We start from the raw sequence: 8,692 nt of genomic DNA, 5'->3' as shown, positions 1-8,692 counted from the left end.
GGTTCAACAGTTCTTGAAATAATGTAGGAGAGAGATGAGGGGGAGAAAAACTCTAATTTATCTATTTTTGATAACCACTGACAGTGGAGGGTTAAAAAAATGTGTCCAAAATGAAAATTCATGTTGGCTGCTATGTGTCTCTAGATTGGACAACATATTATTTGAATAAACCAAATGACCTTTACATATTTGAATCAAATACGATGGCTTGTGTAAGGCTCGGACAATACAATTGTCATAGTCTTCTATAAACATTTCTAGGGCAGATGGAAACCCTGAAATACAAGGCTATATCTTCTGGTAGTGTAATGTGACAACAATTCAAAAGAACTAAATGTATTTCAAATATAAATACACATAAAGTTACTCACAATATAATCAACATACAAGTAAAGAGAATATAATATAGAAATACAAGGATACATACCTTACTTTTAAGTGTTCCTAAGTCAATTTTTTGTAGATGGGCATAGGAAAATGATTTAGCAAAGTATCAAGCTGTAAGCATCAAAAACAAGTGAATGGTTACAAACTAGGAGAAATCTTGAACACATATTCAAGATAGTCATCATAATTTTTAGTAAATTAAAGCATTCAAGTTTCTTACTTAAAGCAATATGCGATAATAAAATAATTAAGGGTCAAAAATGCATTTAGAGAGACAAAGTTCATATATATGCTAGAATTGACTACAATTTTCAAAGAGTTGACTTAGATTGCAATGGCAAAAAAAATCAATATACCTACTCAAAATTAATAAAAAAAATTACCCATCAACTTTTTACTTTTCTAAATACAACCATTTGAAACTCAAAAGACACTTTCTATGCAATGGTTAAACTAACATATTGCTCTATATGTTCAATGACTACTTAAGTTCCTTAATCTTCTACTATGTTATCAAACCTCGAGAGAAGTTGAAAAATTATTCACTAAGAAAATAAGGGTAAAAAATATATTATTATAAGTAACATCTTTGCCAAGTTAGTACAAAGATATATGAAATCTAAAATGCCTAATGAATTGCCTTATCTTTAGAATAGCCATACAATTTTCACATATTTTTTCACTGCTCTTTGCAGCAAAAATAAGGTCAGCTATAATCTTGGCCTTCTGCTTTTCCATTCATGCTTCAACACTATTGCATCTTTACTATTAGCTTTAAAATTGAAAGGTAGTTACACGTCAACATAGCCTTTAAAAAATTCTCAAAATAAGTTACATCCCATAGAATTGGGACATAAGAAGCATTCCAATGAATTGGCGATTTCTATAGACCCTATCCTAAATATGGACTTGTTGCAACCAAAATATGAAACACATGTAAGTGAAAAAGCTAAGTTGGATTATGTTTTCAATTCTCTTATGATGAAGAATGATAATCAGGCAATTAGATCCAATCATGAAATGAGGAAACACTCTAACACTTTGCAATTAAATGTTAATAGAAATGTGATAAAAAATCAATCATTTTTCTGAAAGAAAAGAGAATAAAGATCCAGTCACTTTAGTGGTTGGGACAAAAATAAATGTGGACTCAGTTCTTGTACACTTAGACTGGAATATGGCACAAAGAGTGAAGGAATGGTGTTAATTGCATAATTATTATGTGAATTTTTTTGAAGTGGGACACTTACACAATCAAGGAGAGGAGCTATACTATTATTGCTTCGCTCTTCATACTACATTGATGATGAAGATCAGTTACATCATGTTCTTCCTTATGTCATTGCAATGCCTTCTTATCCAACTGCTATTGTGTGGCATGCTGCTTTGCAAACAATCTATAATATACTTTCATTAATCAATGAATTTCCCTCGAGTGATGCAAAAATATTTCCAAATTATATTATCCCTATGCTTTCAACATTACTAGATGATCTCGAAGAGAGTGTTTGTATTTGTCATGCTAATAACATATACAAGATTGATGCAACTGACTCACTTTCTTATACACTCACAAGTTTTGAATGAGACAGACATTTTAGATAGATCAGGTGTTTCGCATAAGGCTAGAAAAGGTCATTTGGATTAAGCTCAAACTTTAGGTTCATAAGCTGCAGGTCATCAAAAGAATAATAGATGCAATGTAGAACTTACAAAGTTACAACGGACAATAGCTCATGTTATACAAGAATTGGTAATGGGACCAAAGCAAAGTCCAATCATTAGGAGGGCACTGCTAGAGCACATAAAGGAATTGTGTGATTTCTTCAAAAAGAAGAAAAGTAATGATTTCTTGTTGCCTATTCTCCCATATTTTCTAAATGATGATCATAATGAATAGTTATGAGTTGTATTCTTTGAATAGATTATCTATGTATGTTATTTTGTTGGTTAGATTAGTGTGGAGCAATATCTTTTTCCTTACATTGAGCATGCTTTAAACGATGTTGAGGAAGAAGTTATTGTGAATGCCTTGAAATGTTTGGCAGCATTGTCAAAAAGTAAATTACTAGGAAAAAGGTTAGTGATTGGATCAGTTATGCATTTTGCTCCACTATTGTGTCATCCTAGCCAATGGGTTAGAAAGGAAGCTGTTAATTTTTATTGTTGTAGGTAGTGAGAGTTTATAGCCAATTAACTCTTATGTTTACCTTTCACCAGTTCTTCTTCCTTTTCTTCGTAGAGAACCATCATCATTGACTTCAGAGATTGAGTTATTGTCATGTCTAAAATCTCCAATGTCAAGATAGATTTTTCATGAAGTCCTAGAGAAAGCCAATAATTCACAGTGCTTAGAGGTTTTAGAGAAAGGCAAATGTTAGAGAAAAAGTTAAGCAACTTCCAACTTCTCAAAAGCTTGTTGAACCTAGTTTAAACTCAAATAATGCTTCTTTTTCTAATTAAAAAAAACCTAAAAAGATTTCATCTATTTCGTCTATAGTAGTTGATCCAACTATGGCCAAAAGCTGGTTAATTAATAAGTCATATCTACATCTAAACATAGAATCCCTTGGTCAGAATATAAGTTTATCTAAGCTAGAAGATTGTGCAAGGATGAAAGCAATGGAAAGCTACATACTAAATCTCTCCAGTACAATGCAGTCTCAAGAATATACTTCAGAGTTGTAAAATCATGAGAAGCTTCAAGCTTCTGCTCTAGGAATGCCTTCAAATTTTGTGATAGATAATGGTTCCAACCATGGTCCATCTTATGAAGGTGTCCCAATTTATATGTATCCTCTTACTAAAAAGAAAAATGAGAGTGGAAAAAATCTAATGTCTTCGATAGGATCATTCTTTAATGAAGAGATAAGAAATGATGTTGTAGGTCCACAAGATGCAACACCTATTATGATGACAAACTTTTATGGAGCACAAGTTGCATGTTCTATTGTTTCCTTATAGTGGACTTTGGGTGCCGGTCACTCATTCATGCCTGCAGTAGAGATAATACGGAGATCTGTTAGTATGGGAGGTTCTTTTCCTCCCAAGTTGGTTAGTGGTTCTATTTTGAGTGGCAGATTTGTTTCTACTAGACAAGTGAACAAAGTCCTGAGAGATTATGTTGGAAGAGAAAATGGTGACATAACTTACATGATGAATAAGTTCAAAGACATATCTATTTCTAATGATTCTAAGAGCTCTGTATTGTCATCAAGTATAACTACAGGTTTTCCATCACTAGTAGATGCAACTGTAGTGTCATCTTACTCTAGAGCATCTATCCCAGATTGTGCATGGAGACCACATGGAATTTTGGTGGCACATCTTCAAGAGCATCAGTTAGCTATCAATGACATTACAGTTTCACATGATCATAACTTTTCTGTAAGTGCATCAGATGATTCCACAACTAAAATTTTGGATAGCCGAAGACTAGAAAAAGACATTACTTTTTGTTCAAGGTTGACCTACTTTGTAGATGATGGCTGCGTACTTCATGTTACAATATTTTCAAATGGGGCACAAGTTGCTGCAACATCTAGTAGTGGCAGAATACATGTTTTCTCTGTAAATTATCTTTTAAGAGAAGATGGTAGCATTTACAGGTACACTAGCACTGAAGATGTCACAAAGAACGAGACAAAGGAAGGAGCAGTTCTAAGTTTGCAAAGTTTTTGTAAAGAAATGCACTTTAATGGAATGTCATGATTGTAGTGTATAAACAAATGAATTTGTTGTAAATAATGTATAAACTTTTAAGAAAATGTGATTTACAGTAGTAAATTTGAATTCCACAACCTTTTCCTACATTCCTCCTATCTCTTCCAAAATAAGAGCTTCAAATGAAGGCACAAAATGGGTGTCTTGAAAAATTTCAACAGAATGCAACAAGTGGGTGTAAAGCCATACTTGACAACCTTTACCAGGGTCCTTCATGTCTCTGTCAAATTGGGGGATTTAAAATTGGGTATGGAGATCCATCAAAGCATGAAAAAAAAATTGGGATTTTGTCATACATTATAGTTATCACTGCCCTAGTAGACATGCATGCAAAATGTTGAAGCATAGGCAAGCCATGTGAATTGTTTGACATAATTCCTCAAATAGATGCATTCTTGTGGACTGTGATGATTGCAAGTTATGAACAAATTAGATTTGTTGAAAATGCTTTAGAAATTTGTAAGGAAACACTGATTGTATGGATGAAAGAAATTGACCTGGACAAACATTTTCGAACGTATCTGTGAAGGGGTCAATATAACATGGCAGATCAATGAAATGTTGAAGACATGTATATCACTAATGTTTTAATATAATTAGACTAGGGATAGATGTAGAGGTTATGAAAAGTTTAGTTAATGAGATGCAAACATCTACAGTAAATAGATACAATTTAGAGGGTTTAATAGGAGGGAAAAAGGATACCATGCTTGTGCTTTCCTTTCAAAGTTATCAGCATTGGATCCCAATTTCATACAAGCCAGCAACTCAGTGTCAATTCACTTCAATGATAGCCTATTCCATTTGTAATTAGGTCCAGCGTCTAAAAGATGTACTGCTTATATTTTCTACCTTGAACCATTCCCACACTTTGCGTAAATATCCATGAGGGCATTTGTAACTATAACATCTGAAACATGATGAATCTCTATACCTTGATCAAAAGCTCAAAACTTTGGCACATAACAAGTGGATAAAATAAAGGTCACAAAATTTGGATTTATACCTTCTCATTCTCATTGCATATGCTTAAAAACCACCAAGGCTTTGTGAATAGGTCCATTTTGGGCATATCTAGAAATGATGATAGTCCATAAGACTACATTTAGCAAAAATTTCTTTGGAAACTCTAAAATCCTCACCAAGATTGCCATTGTGTGGATACTCTGTTGTCACTGCAATCATTGAGACTAGATCTGCAGTAAGCATTTTGTCAAACATACATCTCTATTAGGGTGTTCGTCCAAGATAAGTCCAGTTCTGATTATTTCTTGATGAATCTCCATACCCTTTTCCAAGTCTGCACTAAAGTTACAAATACCATCATCTTCACAATCATAATCCAAACAGGGATCATCCAGCTGAGCTTCTGCCATACCTACCAATAATACCAAAATTTGTCACAATCTAAATCATCAATGCAATAATAATAATAATCATGACGAGGCTATTACCTGCCATGCTTGCTACCAATGCCACTGTTATTGTTAGCAACACACATAAAAATTTCATTGCCTTTCCCTTTGCCATTTTATTGTTATTGTATGTTGCAAAGGAGTTGCAATGCAATTTACAGACGTATGAAATCAACCATTTCACACTAAACTCCCTATTGACAGATTTACTTCACATTTATGGGATCACCCATCTCACGCTACTTTCCTGCCTTGATTTACATGACATATATGGGATCAACAGTCCTGCACTTCATTCCTTCTTGATGGGTTTAGTCCACATATATGGGATCAACTGTCCCCCACAACATCCAAGATAAGTCTAGTTCTGATTTTTTTTTATGAATCTCCATACCCTTTTCCAGATCTCTCATTTTGGCACATGCTGACAAATGTTGTTGAATCTACCTTTACATCAGCCATTTGCATTTTCATAATGCACCCACAATTTTACCAACATGTGTTCTTTGAGCATATCTTACAATCACAGCATTAATCCAAGAGACTGTATTACATTCCTTCATTTTGTCAAATAGTTGATGCACTTTGTATATACCTCCACATTTTGCATATATATCTATCAGGATGATCACAACTACAATATCTGACAAAAACCCTGATTTGATTATACTTGTGTGCATCTCTGAGTTTTGTTTAAAGCTCCCCTTTTGCACAAGTTGGAAGGATGCTCACTAAAGTAGTAGAATTTAGATATGCACCTATTAATTTCATTTTCTTTAAAGGCTCCATAGCCTTATCAAAAAGTCCATTTTGTGCACACCCAACAATGATTCCTATCCAGAAAACCTTGTCCCATTGAGGAATTGCTTCAAAAAGACTTATAGCCTTGTTAAGAACACAATTTTGTGCATATCTAGCAACCATTGCAATCAACAAGATGATGTCTGAAGAAGAAATTTTATCAAACAGTTTGCGTGCTTTGTTTATTAGTCTGCACTTTGCATAATGTGTATCAAGGAACTCACTACATCACCATCATGTTTGAAATACATATCTAATAATTTTTGTATGGATCTACAAACCATGATCTATAGAAGATGCATTGAAAGAAATAGGGAGAATTGCAGACAAGCTGAATTCATCAGGTTATTTTTATTGCACTTACAATTGGGCTCAAAAATAATTGATGTTCTGATCAAATCACTTGCTCAAGTTGGAGTCCTTCGACCAGTGTCTTACGAATTTTGTCCACCATGATCAATTTTGAATTCCCACTATGAACATAATACAAAGTTTCAGGAATAAATATAATAAGAGCTCCAATGGAGCTTGAGTCCCTACCTTTTGTTTGAAATCATAGTTTGTCTTTGGAATTAAGAAAAGGTCACGTTGCTAAGAATATGTAAATAAGAATTTAAGCTTCCAAATGCTGAACCCCATGTAGAACAAAAACCAAACAATGCTGCACATGGATATGAATTTAAGATTTAAAATCGTAAACCCAAATAGTATAGAAAGCAAACAATGCTACACACAGATGGTAATTCAAGCTTGAAAGTGCTAAAAACATAGATAAAGTAGAAATCAAAAACTGTTTTGTAAGTAGGTGGACATAACATAATCATATAAATTTTAGTTAATCTATAAATTTTTCAGAACATTTCTTAATCCTTTATGCCAAACAAAAACAAGATTTACAGAGAACTGCAAAATTCAGAGTAAAATATTTGCTGAAGCAAATGCAGGCCAGCATTTCTGTAAGAGAGATCATTTCATTTAATCAAATAAATGAAGCGAGGCATATAAATTTATTTAGTGAAGCTTGAAAATAAAATTTAGAAATAAGGACATAAAAACTTAGAAAATCTGGAGTTCAAAGTGGCATTGCAGAACAGAATTTGCTCTATTATTTTGTTATTGTAAATTTTAAATTTTAAACATATATTATTTTCATTCATAGGTACAAAAATTTTAGCTATTTTTTTTATGTTTATAATTATATTGCACTGTTATATACAACTGATTTTATATAGATATATGTAATGAAATGAATAAATTGAAAGTATGCAAATAGCAGAAATAAGTAATTTATTTATTTTAATAAAAATTAAAGACCTGTATTAGACAATTATAACAGTATAATTAGATTATAAAGATCAAATAAATCATTAATTTTTTTTAAACTAAAAACGTGTATTAATCTGTTCACAGGTAATTTGCATCATTTCTCAACAGCAATAAATGTATACTAAATGAACAGATAATTTGCATCATTTCTGAACAGCAATAAATGTATACTAAAAACTGTTGCTGAGAAAAACTTGTGAAGAATTTGTAAAGCTAAAACTCGAGAAAATTTTCAAATCTTGTACATACTTGCACAAAAAATTGTGAAAATTTAGAAAAGATAAATTAAAAATATCACACCTACATAGATATTTTGAACATGACTGATGAAAAGAGTGACTAATTTTGAGATGGGAGAGAGGTCACAATCTTTTTAGTTTAGATAAGAGGGTCAAAATTACAGGCAAAATGGTCTCGTTGAAGCACATAAGCGCCTGACTGCGAGCGTTCTGAAGTGCGGGAAGGGCAAAGTTTGGCTTGATCCCAATAAAATCAACGAGATATCTATGGCCGACTCTAGGTAGAATATCCACAAGCTTGTCAATGATGGCTTTGTTATCAGAAAGAGTTTGAAAATTCATTCTCGAGCTTTGGAAGCAAACAAGGAGGGGTGTCATTCTGGTTATGGTAAACGAAACGGTACAAGGGAAGCAAGACTGCCCAGAGGGTGAGGCAGGTAGCACTAGTGTAGAGGAGAAGATAGAGGTTGTGGGGATTAGCGTGTTTGAGGTGATCAGTGGAATTGAGATCAGCGAATGGGTGCAACCAATGCAACTTAGTATTGTCAGGAAGATTTGTGCTACAAATTGTGCCGCTCAAGGGTTACAGTGTTCTTAGCGACCGAGTTGGCTGGGCTCTATTGGTAGGGGTAGCGAGTAGGGGGTGGGCAGGCTACTGGGTGGGAAACTAATTTTTTTCAGTTGCTCCGATAGCCCTAATATTGGGCAAGGTATTCTATACGTTCGGCATGGCTTCTAACTTTGCCTTAAAATAGGCATAATGAGGGCAGCAGCTGAAATGGTTTGCCTTAAGCCGCTGAA

The 8,692-nt window shown here is 33.6% G+C and overlaps 1 pseudogene; it reads left to right on the top strand.

The window, feature by feature from the left end:
- The first annotated feature begins 1,290 nt into the window (after positions 1-1,290).
- LOC149540597 (serine/threonine-protein kinase VPS15-like) lies at positions 1,291-4,098 on the top strand (annotated as a pseudogene).
- The last annotated feature ends 4,594 nt before the right edge of the window (positions 4,099-8,692 follow it).

This window comes from Cupressus sempervirens, chromosome 9 (assembly GCF_028749045.1).
Source record: "Cupressus sempervirens isolate cs-2001-9-10 chromosome 9, ASM2874904v1, whole genome shotgun sequence".
Classification (NCBI taxonomy): Eukaryota; Viridiplantae; Streptophyta; class Pinopsida; order Cupressales; family Cupressaceae; genus Cupressus; species Cupressus sempervirens.
The sequence above is the reverse complement of the archived record's forward strand: the minus strand, read 5'-3'. Positions and strand labels throughout refer to the sequence as shown.